Source organism: Peromyscus maniculatus, chromosome 4 (genome assembly GCF_049852395.1).
Source record: "Peromyscus maniculatus bairdii isolate BWxNUB_F1_BW_parent chromosome 4, HU_Pman_BW_mat_3.1, whole genome shotgun sequence".
In the NCBI taxonomy this organism is placed as follows: Eukaryota; Metazoa; Chordata; class Mammalia; order Rodentia; family Cricetidae; genus Peromyscus; species Peromyscus maniculatus.
In genome coordinates this window covers 144,104,946-144,120,335 of record NC_134855.1, presented here as the reverse complement: position 1 = coordinate 144,120,335, position 15,390 = coordinate 144,104,946, and the positions used below count along the sequence as shown (strand labels likewise).

Here is a 15,390-nt window from a genome sequence, read left to right as displayed (position 1 = left end):
AGTTCTGGGATTAAAGGCGTGCACCACCACCGCCCAGCTAGTTTTGTTTGTTTTGTTTTTCAGACAATGTTTCTCTGTGTAGCTTTGGGCCTGCCCTGGATCTCGGTCTGTAGATCAGGCTGGCCTCGAACTCACAGAGATCCTCCTGGCCCTGCCTCCCGAGTGCTGGGATTAAAGGCGTGCAGCACCACTGCCTGGTTAAATAGAGGGCTTGTTTTGTCTCAAGATAGGATTTCTCTGTGTAACAGCCCTGGCTGTCCTGGAACTCAGTGTGTAGACCAGGCTGGCCTCAAACTCTCAGAGACCCGCCTGCCTCTGCCTCCCGAGTGCTGTGATTAAAGGTGTGTGCCACCACGGCCTGGCTTTCTTTTTTTTTTTTTTTTTTTTTGAAACAGGATCTTATCTGTATAGGCCAGGCTGTCCTAAAACATGCGTTGATCCCCTGCCTCAGCCTCCCATGCCTTCACTTTTGATGTATCTCTTGATAACATAAAGCAACTGTTGCCACTGGGCTTCGGTTACTTTGCCTGGAAATGCAACGGTATCAGCCAAGGCATTTTGGTTTGCTTTTGTTTTTTCCAAAATAGTTTGGGAGCATCTGGTGGGAAATACATGTATGTTATTAAGCAATTTACCTGTCTCTGGTTTTTAGTGACCCTTTTTAAGGCTCTAACAGTTGCTCAGATGGCAAGCGGGCAAGGTGTGAGCTGTGTGAGACCCCCCTACTGCCTTCGCCAGGACCTGATCTATTTGGGGGCGCTTCCCCCTCGCCTGCCACTCCCAAGTTCCACTTCTCAAAAGTAGAGTTGGTTCTGGCAACTAAATCCTAGAGTGGGTTTTCCCCTGAACTCAAACTGGGCCCTCCTATAAATGTAATCAGTAGCTGGCCAGGCTGCTATGTCCAGCTTAACTAGAGTCAACCCATGGAGAATGGAATCTACACTTCGTGGACAGACAGCTCCCCCTTGTCCTCGGACAGTTGGCTTTTTTTTCTATTTTTTGTTTTGTTTTAGCCTGGGCCTGTCTCTTTGTTCGGACTGGCCTGGAACTTGAGATCCTTATGCCTCAGGCTCCCAAGTCTGAAATCATGGGCATATCCATGCCCAGTGTAGGACTTTCTGTTATTTTAACTTTATAATGATGTGAAAGCCTTTTGCATTCGATGGGAACTGCTTCAGATTTTGAGTTTTGGTGTTTTTCCAAGCTAAAACTACCCTGTGATACTCTGGATGCTGGCCAGCATAGGGGGCTGCAGCTCCCATTCACTCATGGGAATCGCAGGGCAAACTGGTGTTCCTAGTGCTCTGTTGCTGAGCTCTGGTGTTGAGTATTAAGTATGTTTGGGGTGTATAATGTGTTCCTCTTGTGATCTGCTAAGTAAGATGTGTCCCCTTCATGGTTAAGGAACATCTGTATAGGGTTGTTAAACATACAGCATGTGATCCTTCCTGAATAAAACAGTTAAGTTCTCTCTGTAGAGTAACTGGTCCACAATGAAAAACACACAACAGACAAACCCTCTTGTAACTCAGTGATGCTAATAATGACAGTAGTTACTCTTCACTGATTAGCATTTTCTCAAATTTAATGTTCCTGAATTTACACATCCTACAGATAGGGAAGACTGGGATTCAGGGAACTAAGATAACCTACCTTACTAGCTTAACTTGTCCTGTGTTACATAGTGCTAGTAAGTGAGGTTAGGAAGATAGTTTAGTGGATAAAGGACATGCCACAGAACCTGATGACCTGAGCCTGGTCCCTGGAGGCCATGCAAAGGTGAAAAGTGAGAATCAACACCATCAAGTTGCACCCTTTCTTTACCTGTGTGAACATACATACATACATCAGTAACACGTAAGAACAATGAACAAAAGATTGGTTTTTTATTCCAAAATGTGTTACAAACCTGTTTATCCACAGCCATTCTCCTCAACAGCTGGAAGTAATAATAAATAATAAAGGAAAATTGAGTTTCTTCTTCAGACATTGCCAGCTGACTTGCATCAAGACCAAATATGTGTTTTTAAGCTACCATTTCAAAGTGTTTGGTAAAATCTCTGCAGATCCCCAGGAAAGATGATCTCTGGGTCACTAAGGAATTCCTATAGAGCAGAACACAATCCTTGAGTTAGTAGATGCTCAATACAATTCTGATGACCTCGATTTACCTTATTTTCACCTAGTATGATAGTAAGTACTAAAAAGTAAAAACGTCTTGTGCAAGCACAGCCCCATGAAGTTAGACACTTTCTGGGGGTGTGGCTCCTTACCCTGCCTGGGGTAGTTGCTACACCCTTCCTCCTGAGCTGTTACGTTTTCAACCTCCCCACTCCAGCACCCCATGCACGTAACTATGCCAGATAGCAGTGCTTGAGGAAATTGCCCAGATCCAGGACCCTGTTCCAGTTGTCCTCGCCTTGTGTGGCCTGAACTCGCCAGCTGTTTCTCTCAGATCTGTCTAGGTTTGCCGTTTCCTCCACTAGAATATTGTTTACCCACAGTTCATCATCCAGGTCTCTGTTTAAACCCTTTCCCCAGAGAGACCTCCATGACTACTGCAACAGTCTCCTTCACTCCCAAATCCTTTTCCACTGTTCATTCTTCCTTTAATAACCTCTATGACACTTCAGTGTACTTCTAGAGAAATTTACTGTTGCTCACATAGAAGCTACGCTGAGGACAAAGACTTGGTCTCTTGGCTTTATCACTACTTGTTAATTAAGTCTTGGGTGCACATTTCCCCACATTTTTTTTCTTAATTACACCTCGAATAAATGGTAAGTCTTTAAAGTGATATCTTGGCCTGGGAAGATCACTCAGTGGTGGAACACCTGTCCAGCATTACAACACCCTGAGTTCAGTTGATGCCAGAAATAAAAAAGGGGGAAGAGATAATTTAGAGTTGAAAATATGCATCCCCAGGGCCTAAAGTCTTGTGTTGTACAAACCTCGAACTCAGTAATTGCTGGCCAAACATACTAAAATGTTCAGTGTGGCGATTTAAATGTCTTGAATCTTCACAACTATCTGAAAACATTTCCTGTCCCCAGAGTAGCGTGGTGGTGATGGCGGGGAATGGATGCATAGTGATCATTTGGGAAGACTGGGAGGGCAAAGAGAGCTGAGTTGGGTTTGCACAGCCTGGCAGGGTGCCTCTTAGTTACTCCTTAGACCTCACTGAGCACTGACTGCTTGTCCACTGCTGTGCAAAAGTCCTTGAGAAGTAAGGTCGTGGACTCCTTAGCCACAGAACCAGGAGCGTGGTGTGCTTTGTGCATAGTAAAAGGTGCCCAGCCTGCTTTGGCAGTGCTTTGGAGAGATGTTACTGAGGCTCAAAAGGCAGCCCTGCCTGGGCAAAGGAAAGAGGAGGAAAGAGACCAGTTGTGGGTGAGGCCAGCCCAGCCTGGACTTTGGCCAGAATGTCATGAATTATTCTCAAGATGGCAGTGTGCCAGTTAGTAGTTTGTAATCACCCGAGAAAGCAGGTGAGAAGATAGTATAGGAGGAATAAGGGCTACAGGATGGAGTGAGTTCTGGAGAGACTAGCCTTTCAGGGTGCTGGGAAGACTCCGGGCTAGTTGAAGCCAGAAGGTGACCCAGTTCACTGAGGGAATCCAGGAGGACCAGGCTTGACAAGTTGACTTGGACCATAGAGAACTGGAACTCCAGATGAAAGCAAAAATCAGCTACTGAAAGGATACATTCTGTGTGTTAATCTGCTGTGGGATGTTCTGTATGGCAAATGTGTTGCTCTGATTGGTTAGTAAATAAAACACTGATTGGCAGGTAGTCAGACAGGAGGAAGTATAGGCAGGACAAGGAGGAGAAGAATTCTGGGAAGTGGAAGGCTGAGTCAGAGACACTGCCAGCCGCCACCATGACAAGCCGCATGTGAAGATGCCGACGAGCCACGTGGCAAGGTATAGATTTATGGAAATGGATTAATTTAAGCTATAAGAACAGTTAGCAAGAAGCCTGCCACGGCCATACAGTTTGTATGCAATATAAGTCTCTGTGTTTACTTGGTTGGGTCTGAGCGGCTGTCGGACTGGCGGGTGACAAAGATTTGTCCTGACTGTGGGCAAGGCAGGAAAACTCTAGCTACATTCATCAATGGGTATGTGGTATATAGAACACCAGTCAAGATAGATGGAGTCCTTCTGATTTGATCTGCGCATCTTGACAAAGACTTGAACCATGACCTGTGGTGATATTGTGTCCCCCAATATATTGTACACCCTTATCTGGGGTCAGAGAACAGAGCATCCACTAGATAGACATAGAGGCCAGAAAAATGGTTGCATACACAACTTTAATCCTAGCATTCTGGAGGCAGAGATCCATTGAGTTCAGAGCCACACTGGAAATAGCCAGGCATGGTGACACACGCCTTTAATTCCAGGAATTGACAGCAGGTAGCAGAAAGGTATATAAGGCATGAGGTCCAGGAACTAGAGGCTTGTTAAGCTTTTAGGCTTTTAGTAGCAGTTCAGCTGAGATCCATTCAGATGAGGACACAGAAGCTTCTAGTCTAAGGAAACAAGATCAGCTGAGGAATTGACGAAGTGAGGTTGGATGTGGCTTGTTCGTTTGTCTGATCTTTCAGAATTTACACCAATACCTGGCACTGAGTTTTTATTAATGAGAACATTTAAGATTTGTGCTACAATGACCTTCAGAACTTGCCCTAAATGGGTGTGACCTTCCCTATGGTCGCTTGCCAGCTCCAGTCCCCTCCCCAGCTCGAGCACTCCTGTGACACTCCACTCAGGGCTTCAGGGTCCCACTCTTTCAGTTTCCCTCCAGCCTTTTACCCAGTGTCTTGGTTAGATTCCTGTCAGTCATAAAAGCACCGTGAGCCAAACCGACTTGGGGAAGAAAGGGTTTATTTGGCTTACATATTCTAGGTCCCTGTTCACTGAGGGAAAGAGGAGCTCAGATCAGGAGGCAGAACAGAAACGGACCACAGAGGAAGCCTGCTTACAAGCTGGATCCTTCTGGCTTGCACACTTTGCTTATACACCCCAGGACGGCGGCTTGCCCAGGAATGGCACTGACAACGGCCTGGGCCCTCCCCAGTTAATCATCAATCAAGACAGTGTCCCACAGCCTTGCCTATAGGCAATCTGACAGAGGCAATTTTCTCGATTGAGGTTCCTCTTCCCAGAAAACTCTTAACTTAGGTCAAGTTGACAAAAAAAAAAATAAAAATAACTGGGATATTCAACATGTCTTTTCCTTGTCTGCTGTATTCTGAGTTTCTGGATGGCAAGAAACACCTGGTACATTTTCTCCCCTCAGCCCCTGCCGCCCCACTTGGACCTGTGTAGTTTAGATGCCCTTGTACTGGAGCTCCAATGGCACTTCGTGCTCACTTCATCAGAGCAGGACTCACATCTTGTGTCCCCGTGTCTTGCACAGGCCTGCCACTGTACTGAATGAATGAACAAGTTTATGGAGCCATCCATCAGTCATCTCAGCAAAGACTCCCAGCTGTTTATTGGCATTTTAGAATCACCAGCTAATGACAGCTGATCCCTTCAGCCTTTGAGCTGAGCAATGGGGCACATGCTCTTGTTTGGGGGGATAGGCAAGGGCTGGGTAGGTAGGGATTGACTGTTCTTTCTGCCCTCTGTGTAGGCTCCTAAAGCTGTCATACTCTGTTATTTAGTCATTTGCTTTCCTCGGATGTGGGGGAACAGAATAGGGAGCAAAAGACTACTATGGTGATGCATTGTGAACGACCTGACTCAGTTCGCCTCTCCTGGTTCCTGGTAAATTGGCCACAGCCTGAGCTGGATTCTAACTAACCCTCACTAACAGTGAGACCATTTCCTAATAGCTGCTTCTGGCCAACAGAGGGCGCAGGGTGACAGCTTCTCAGCTTCTCTTTGAGGCTTTCAAAGCTTGAAAGACCCCAGGTGAGCTGGCCTCTGTCATTTGGATTTTGCAGTTTAAATGTGTGATGACGTCAGGAAGGTTTAAGTGGAAAAATGGGATCAATTAGTAAAGCTGCTGGGAAAAGTTCGTGATGAGGCCAGGGACTTTTGAAAGGAATTTCTGAAGTTCCTCAGATATCCATTTCTTGATCTGATACCAGTTGCAGGAATGTGTTCAACCTGTAAAAGTACGTGAAAATATATATTTGAATGTTTCTTCATTATGTAAATCTAATGTAGTTTCAGAATCTAAAAATGCAAAACAAGTAACAACATCAACAAACCTTTAGGCCAGCAGGATAGCTCATTGGCTCTTGCCACCATGCCTGACAACCCAAGTTTGTTCTGGAACCAGCATGGTGGAAGGAGAAAACAGATTCCTGAAAGTTGTCCTGTGACCTCCAGTATGCACAGTGGCGCGCACGCACACACACGTGCACACACACACACACACACACACACACACACACACACACACACACACTTAGGAGGCAGAGGCAGGCGGATCTCTGTGAGTTCAAGGCCAGCCTGGTCTACAGAGTGAGATCCAGGACAGGCACCAAAACTACACAGAGAAACCTGGGGGTGGGGTGGGGTGGGGAGATAAACCTACGTATGCAATGTGGATACATGGGTTTTGGGTTAGGGCACGGTGTCTTTTATCACTCTAGTTTTTCACTGACTGGGTCATGAGACCCCTGAGCAAACCACAGAGCCCAGTTGAGAACTGCAGCAGCAGAGAAGAACACCAGTAAGAGACCCAAGCAGTGCACAGAAGAGGTCCAGGTGGCTCTGAAGCATAGGAAAGATGCTCACCGCAGGAAAAGATGCTTAGCTTCAATCGTATTTTTTAGAATCAAGTAGTATTGCATCATTTCTCCCTTCCCTCTTCTCCCTCCTAACCTTCCCATATATCCCTCCTTGCCCTCTTTCAAATTCAGTCTCTTCATCCATTAATTGTTATGTGTGTATGTGTGTGTGTACATACATATATACACTATCACTACCTGCTCAGTCTGTATTGTGTTACTTATGTTTTCAGAGCTGACCATTTGGGAATTGGATAACCAACGAATATGCTCTTCTCCCACTCTCAGCATTCCCTAGTTGCCTGTAGTTGTTTGTTTGTTTGTTTGTTTGTTTTTCTCTGTGTAGCCCTGACTGTCCTGGAACTCACTCTGTAGGCCAGGGTGTCCTCAAACTCACAGAGATCTCCCTGCCTCTGCCTCCTGAGTTTCAACATTAAAGGCGAGCAGCGCCACCAGTGCCTGGCAGCCTATGACTCTCTGTATGGTGTTGAGAGCTTTCCCTCATCCACTTTGGCATGTCTGTTGTTGTCTTTGTTCAGCTCATGTTTGGGTCGTGTTGGTGAGGCTGTGGGTGTGGCTTCTGACATTACTAGGAAAACGGTCTCACTGCAAACTCCCTGATCCTCCAGCTCCTGCAGTCTTTCTGCCCCCTCTCCCACAATGTCCCCCAAGCCTTAGGTGTGGGAGCTTTTTTGTAGATGTATCCATTGGGATCGAGTTCCACAACTCTGCATTTTGATTGGTTGTGGTTTTCAGTCATTGTCTCCTTCTGTTGCAAAGAGAAGTTTTCTTGATGAGAAGTGAAGACTACATTTATCTGAGTATAAAGACAAATATCTAGAGTATAGTTAGGGATTCTGCTGGTTTACTAAAGTGGTGGTTGTAGTTCTTCCCAAGCTTCAGTCTTTTTTTTTTTTTTTTTTTGGTTTTTCGAGACAGGGTTTCTCTGTGTAGCTTTGCCCAAGCTTCAGTCTTTTAGAGATTTTTTTTTTATTATTTTATTGATTGATTGATTGGTTGGTTGGTTTTTCAAGACAGTGTTTCTTTGTGTAGCCCTGCCTGTCCTGGAACTCACTCTGTAGACCAGGCTGGCCTCAAACTCACAGGGATCTGCCTGTCTCTGCCTCCTGAGTGCTGGGATTGAAGGTGTGCACCACCACCTCCTGGGGAGATAAATATTTATTAACAGTGTGCCGAAGACCATTTTCAACCCATTAGATTTACAGAAGTCTCACTTTTTTGTTTTTTGTTTTGTTTTGTTTTTTTCGAGACAGGGTTTCTCTGTGTAGTTTTGGTGCCTGTCCTGGATCTTGCTCTGTAGGCCAGGCTGGACCCGAACTCACAAAGATCCGCCTGGCTGTGCCTCCCGAGTACTGGGTTTAAAGGCATGCGCCACCACCGCCCGGCGAAGTCTCACAATTTGTTGGTACCATCCTGTCAGATGGAAAAGTGGGTGGGCAGTGGGTAGCAGGCCCAGTCATGCATTGCTGGTTGAACTCTGAAGTGAACAGCCCTGTTAATTTGGTGAAATCAAAAGTAAAAGTCTAGCTATCTACACATCTCATTCTGCTTGGTGAGGGAAAAGGTTTCACATGAGAGTTTTGCCTCTCTCCTCAGAGTGGGTGAGTGGGTGGAGACTTGTCCTGTGTCCGTTCCTGTGCCGATCTGCAGGCCTGTCTGACACCTGCCCTGCTCTGGTAGCCCTCGGCCCCCACATCCCACCTCTGCAAACATTGTTTTCTGTACCATGTCTTTTCTGTCTTTTGGGTCTGACTTGCCACTCTTGTTGCAGTTTTAGTCTTAATGGGCTTTATTTGCTGTTCTAAAATCCGCAGCAGTCCAGACCAAAAAGGGTTCAGAAGGCTCCACTCTGCCACATGGACAGGCTATATTTAGAGACAAGAATTTCTCTCACCTTTTAAAACTCCAAAACAAAATGGAGAAAAAACATCAAGACCCAAACTCACAAAGCCCCCTTCTTTCCAGGCTCCCTCTGAAGCTCTTGTCCCTTTTCTCTTCAGCCTTAGTCGGCATCTCTGCTTACACTCACCATCTGTCTGTCTGTCTGTCTGTCCACCCATCTCTTCCTACATATCTTGCCTTCTATCTATGTGTCTGCCTGCCTGCCTGCCTACCTACTTACCTATCTCTTCCTGCACGTCTTACCATCTTCCTGGATAACCTTGTGTTGCTGAATCCAGTAGCCACAGTTGAAGCCCGGGAACTGCCTGACACTGGACATGGCCTCCTCTGTATTACTAAAGGAGTAATACAAATAATAAATGAAATACAGAGTTGGGCCTTTGAAAAGATAAATAAGATCAACACACCTAATCAAAAGAGAAGACCCAAATTAAAACTAGAGACAAGGGCCTGAGGACATGCCTCAGGAGTTAAGAGCACTTCCTCTTCTTCCAGAGGCCTGGAGTTGAGCCCCCAGCACCCATGTAGGGCATGTCCAATAGCCTGTAACTCCAGCTCCAGAGTATCCAACATCGGCTTCTGGCCTCTGGGGGCACCAAATACATGCACACATACACACAAATAAATAAGTCTTTAAAATTAGAGGTGAAAAGGGGGAACAACAGATTTCAATGAAGTATAGAGGATCCTTGGAGTTCTGCTTTGAAAATTTATATTATAAAAACTAGAAAATCTAGAAGAAATGTTCAAGTTCCTAGACATAGAACCTTCCAAAACTAAACCCAGGTAAATACCAGCTGAGCTGAGCTGGCCCTTGAACTCCAGGAAGCCTTCCCCGCCTCAGTGATCAGCCTTGTGTCACTGCAATTGCAATCTCCATCAACGTCACCGCCTCTGCAGATACTTTGATGGTGCTATTCTAACTTCCCAGAAAGAGAAGTAGTGGTTCAATTTGTAAACCCCAGATCACCTCCAACTGCACATTCACACACATATACACACACACCATAACTTCACGGAGTTTGACATGTTTATCTAGGACCCAGATGAGGCCCAGAAAAGTGAGGAGCCAAGAGTGCCTATTTCCACTGGCAATTTCAAACTCCTAAAGCATGCCTCCTTCAGAAAGGTTGAGTGTCTGAAGATACACACTGCACCAGAGAGATGTTGGAAGACGATAATGACAAGCCCTTCGACTGGGTGGATGTGGGGCCAGTGGTTCTAAAAGCCTCCTGCAGAATCTGCTCTACCTACCTCGGGGAGGCAACAGAAAGACTGGGCAGTGGGAACCGGAAAGAGCATGGTCCCTTCCACCCTCTTCACAGTTACCATTTCCTATGAGACCTGAGCGAGCCACTGTGCTCTCTTGAGTCTCTGCTCTGACTCTTGTAAGGTGAAATTCCCACCCTGTCTGCTGATTTTGGAGAATTGCTTTGAAGACCTAGTACTGGGGTTCGAATGATGCTTGCTGGCTTGGGAACTTTAAAGTCTACCACTCCAGGAACCCCTCCGGATGGATCTGCTGGGGGGTGGGACAGCGGGCTGGAATTCAGTGAGGTTTCTGCTCTATTCCTCCTTTTTCTACTGGTTATTTTACAGTGTTCTTGGAAGGTGGTGGGGTGGTGCTGGGGTACCTACAGAAAGGAAAGGCTTGCCTGTGCTCTCCTGCCCCTCCCTCCCACTGTGCAGAGAACACCACTGGCTTAGCACACACCCTTCTGGGTCTTACAAAAGCACATACCTGTAATCACAGCAGCTAGGAGGCTGAGGCGGGAAGATTCCAAGTTCAAGGCCAGCATTGGCTATAATGAAACTGTCTCAAACAAATTAATAAACATAAACCTCAAAGCCCAAACACATTTCTGTGTCTATTCAATGCCAGAACATACACAGGCATGCACCCATTCATATGGTTTTGTTCTTTAAATGTTAAGAAATGTCACCCACCATTTTCATCCTAACTTGCCAACCTTTCTGTATGCAAGCTACGTAGTTCTAATTCTGGGCATTTTAGAGGTATATTTAGTCAACTACCTTCCAATACCATTAAATATTAAAATAGTACCATTGGCGCAATGCTTCTCAACTAAATTTAAGTGCTTTTAAACTTACTTTGAAGTGAAATTGGTAGCACAAGTGTCTGTATTCAGGCCATGATCTGAAAGGGAAGAGGTGCCCAGTAGAAGCCACTGCTTTGTCTTCAGGGTGGATAGAGAACTCCTTGGTGTGGACCTGGAAAGACCAATGCAGCTTTTAAGTTACAGTCTCCCTTCTTCTGACCTTCACATACTCTCTATTGCTCTTCCCGAGCACCTTCTCTTAGCACACGCACATCCAGAACCAGGAGCTGCCTCCCAGAACCAGTTAGCCTCAACACAAACCAGGGCTCCAAAGTAGAATATCCACCAAGGGCCAGTCTACCCAGACACCAGAGGAAATCCTCATGTCTCAAGATCCATTCACTTAGTGAATTTCCAGGGCCTTCACAGCTGAGCCAGTGGTACACACACACACACACACACACACACACACACACACACACACACACACACACACACACACACTGCCCGACAGGTCACATTAGCATGTAGATGGGGTGGATCCCTGGCACAGGCTTAGCTGGAGCATGAGCAGGCTCTCTCTCTCTCTCTCTCTCTCTCTCTCTCTCTCTCTCTCTCTCTCTCTCTCACACACACACACACACACACACGCACACGCACACGCACACGCACGCATGCACACACACACTGCCCCACAGGTCACATTAGCATGTAGATGGAGTGGATCCCTGGCACAGGCTTAGCTGGAGCATGAGCAGGCTCTCTCTCTCTCTCTCTCTCTCTCTCTCTCTCTCTCTCTCTCTCTCTCTCTCTCTCTCTCTCTCTCACACACACGCACACGCACACGCACACGCACACGCGCGCACGCACGCACACACTGCCCGACAGGTCACATTAGCATGTAGATGGAGTGGATCCTGGGCAAGAGCTCCTGGGCAGTGTGGCACTCCTTCCACCCGCCTCCAAGCAAGCCAGAGCCAGCCTAGAGGAAGCGTCCTTGGAGGACTTTGTAGTCTGACCTAGATATTCCCAAAAAAATATCCCACGTGGCAGAAATGTTGTAGACTTGCCCGCAGCCTTTGTGAAGGGTAGAGAGAGGAACCGCCCAGCAACAGACTTTCAGTGTGCCCTGATGCTGGAGACAGGTTCGCTGTGTTTCAGTCACAGCCCAATGTTCATTTCCAGTACAACAAAGGAATGTGGATGCTGTCTGAACTACTGGCTCCCTCCACTTCTGAAGTCCATAAACCAAAACAAAAACCAAGCCAGTGAAAGGCGGTGTCCAAGCTGCAAGGCCACAGGTGCCTCAGACACTCCATCCTGCTGGCTCAGACACAGGAGAGTGATAAGAGGCTCATGGTGGGAAGAGAAAAGAGGCTGGAAAGTGAGGAGGGCCTGAGCTCTCGTCCTGTTCTCTTTCCTGCCCCACACTGGATACCACTGGGCCTCCGTAGGCCTTGGCTTCTTTACTTACTAGTAATTGGAAACATCCACTTTTTCAGTCCTGTTTTTCTCAATGGGATCAAGATGCCTAAGATTCATTAGAGATTTAGGGTTTGGATAATTGCAGTTCCTATTTGTTGGTTTTACTTATTTGTAAGTAGTAGATGTTCTGAACAGTACATGCCACTAAGTAGAAAACAGTATGAAGTAGAAGTAACCAGTTATTACATCCTGATTTATTGGTTCATTTAGTGATTTCCTTAACACACTGTGAATACTGTACTACTTACTTCTAAGCATGGCTTCACTTGCTACCTGGAACAGAGTGACCTGGAGAAATAGCTGAAACAATGGGCCATTGCCCTAACAACCTGGCCAAGAAAGTTCACACCTGTCAACTTTAACACATGCTTTGAAAAACAACCTGCTGGTTGCCGTGAACAACCCGGGCAATCTCGCTTGTTTGTCCACTCCCTACCCCCTTGTGGGTTGAAGGCATGAAATGAGGATGTTACAGGAATCATTCTGGAATTAGCACTCGGACACCAATGAGAGGAGTGGAAGTGGTAGGCTCGCCCCGGAAAGGCTCCAATGCCTGCTCGAGTTTGTATTCTTACTTTATGTTCTAAAAGCACAAGGTGAAGCAGGCAAGGTTTGTAGACCGTAGTGGCCGTCAGCATATTGTTAAGGGCAATGGCCCCTTGTTTCAGCTATTCCTTCCCATCTTCCTGTTCCAGGAACAAGTGAAGTCAGGCTTGGCAAATAGGCAGTCCAAGCAGTGCTTTAAATAAATGACCAACAAACCAACGAATCAGTAGCTAATGACTGGTATTGTCTACCTTATCCTACTTCAAAACTGCAGAGGGACCCAGGACAAAGGCCTTTGAAGAAGCTTTCCTGGCTTGGGGGACGGGGAGGTAGCAGGGTGTGAATACCTCTCCTCCCTTCCCTCTGGTGCTGGAGCACTTACTCCAGAAAGATCCTGCAGCACGTTTTTTAAGAAGCACCATGCCACTGGCATCTTGGCGGACCCTTCCAGATAGTATTGTGAGAATTGGTTCTTAACCTAGATTGTAGGGAGGATTTAGGGAGCCCCTGAACCCACCAAAATGGTGGACTTGGGGTCCCTGCCCTTCTACTCAGTTTCCGAACTCTCCTCTAAAACAAAGCCTGCTGTGGGCTTTTGTTTGGTTGGTTTGGGTTTGGTTTGGTTTGGTTTTGGGGTTTTTGAGATAGGGTTTCTCTGTGTAGCCCTGGCTGTCCTGGATCTCACTCTGTAGACCAGGCTGGCCTCAAACTCACAAATATCCACCTGCCTCTGCTTCCTGAGTCCCGGGATTAAAGGTGTGTGCCAGCACACCCGGCTTAAAAGTGCTTTTTAAAAGGAGGAGGATGCCAAAGTACCTTGCAGTTTCCTAAAATAGCAAATCAGAAACTATTAAGGGATTGACACTCCTTTTCAACCGATTATATTTAAGTCAACAGTTATCTATTCAATAGCTACTGTTTAATGTCAGACGCTGTCACGGAAGCTGGGGGCTTGACACAGGACTGACCTAACTTGAAACTTTTTCCTGCTTGAGCTGTAACTTCCATCCCGGAGGGGTTTTTTTGTTTTGTTTTTGTTTTTGTTTTGTTTTGTTTTTTTCTTTTCTGACTGACCCAGAACCTCACAAAGCAAGTCTGTCATTTACTCCCTACAGTCCAGGGTAAGAATCAGCTATCAGTCCCTGAGATCTTTGGGCATGGCACCCTGTCTGGTGGTCTACTTCTCCAGTCTGTGAAGTCCTTCCCTGACAGAAGAGACCGTGGGCTCCCTGTGGATTCATCAAGCCCAGCACATGCCCAGACCTTCTATCAGAGTACCCAAGACAGATGGCCACAGCATGGGGACAGCAAGGCCCAGACCTTTGAGGACAAATTGTGCGGGTGACACTGGGAAAGAAAGGCTCGCACCTTCCACAGGTTTACGGGGACAGGTAGGGACAGCTCCAGTCAGAAGACCTAATACTGTCTTTCCAGTAAGCTGTACGCCTGCGTCTTAGAACAGAGCCTCTCTCTCTCCCAAGTGTGGCTGATCTACGAGTCTGGCTGGCCTGCGGTTTGGTTCCATCTGGTCTAAGATAAGGCTGAGTCAGGAATTAACCAATGATTTGAAGGATAAATATTTCAGATGTCAGACACCTTCAAAAGACTCCCATTAGCCGGCGGTGGTGGCTCACGCCTTTAATCCCAGCACTCGGGAGGCAGAGCCAGGCAGATCTCTGTGAGTTCAAGGCCAGCCTGGGCTACCAAGTGAGTTCCAGGAAAGGCGCAAAGCTACACAGAGAAACCCTGTCTCGAAAAACCAAAAAAAAAAAAAAAAAAAAAAGACTCCCATTAGATCCTGCCAAATGCATTTCCTAGAAGCTCAGTTCATTCACTGTATCTTTTCTGGGAGGAGTCTTGGGATTCAGAGCTCATGGAATTGTAGGAAGGGAACAAAGGATTGCCCTGCATATGACATGCCATTCCCAGGTAGGCCATGGCAGCACTTCACAATCAGACATAAATCCCTACAGAGCGTGTGATGGTTAATACTGTCAACCTGATGGGATCTGGAATCACTTGGAGACAAGTGTCTGGGCATGCCTGTGCAGAATCTGTGAGTTCAAAGCCAGCCTGTTCTATATAGTGAGTTCTAGACCAGTTAGGGACACACAGTGAGACCCCATTTCCAAAACAAACAAACAAAGATTTATTGAGAAATTAAATGCTTTTTACAGTGTTTTCCCCATAGATGAGCATAGGGTCTTCCTCAGTTTGCTTCTCCTTGGTGGCCTTCAGCCCCTTCTTTGCCCTTGTAACAGAACTTGCCCTGCTGTGCTACGGTTGTTAAGGTCCCCCCAGAAACATAGAAATTCACTGAGAAAGAAATGGAAAAGTCTTTAGCCATTTGAAGGTGAAAAACCTAACTCATAGTTAATGACATTCGAACAAACAGCCAGCTGATGAAGGCAGGTGAAAAGGCTAAGCTAGCCAGTCATGTTCCAGCCTCTGGTAACCACCTTGTCAAGGCTGTCGGCAGAGAATGTGGATTCCATGGGTGAGGGCTGGAGAGGGCATGATGCACTTAGCATAGAAAGATGGCACCACCCGTGACCAAGCCTGGCCCCGTTAATAGTGGGACAGTAAGACACCGTGACTGTGATGGGAGAAAAAGTAGAACCCAGA

General features: G+C 46.6%; 1 long non-coding RNA gene across 1 annotated transcript; it reads right to left on the bottom strand.

Annotated features, from left to right (window-relative positions):
- Positions 1-1,119: 1,119 nt before the first annotated feature.
- On the bottom strand, positions 1,120-11,137 carry LOC121828931 (uncharacterized). Its single transcript, XR_006071648.2, has 3 exons — positions 10,787-11,137; positions 8,895-9,009; positions 1,120-6,122 (listed from the first exon to the last, which is right to left on the bottom strand). It is a non-coding gene; the product is annotated as an uncharacterized LOC121828931 (long non-coding RNA).
- Positions 11,138-15,390: the final 4,253 nt, after the last annotated feature.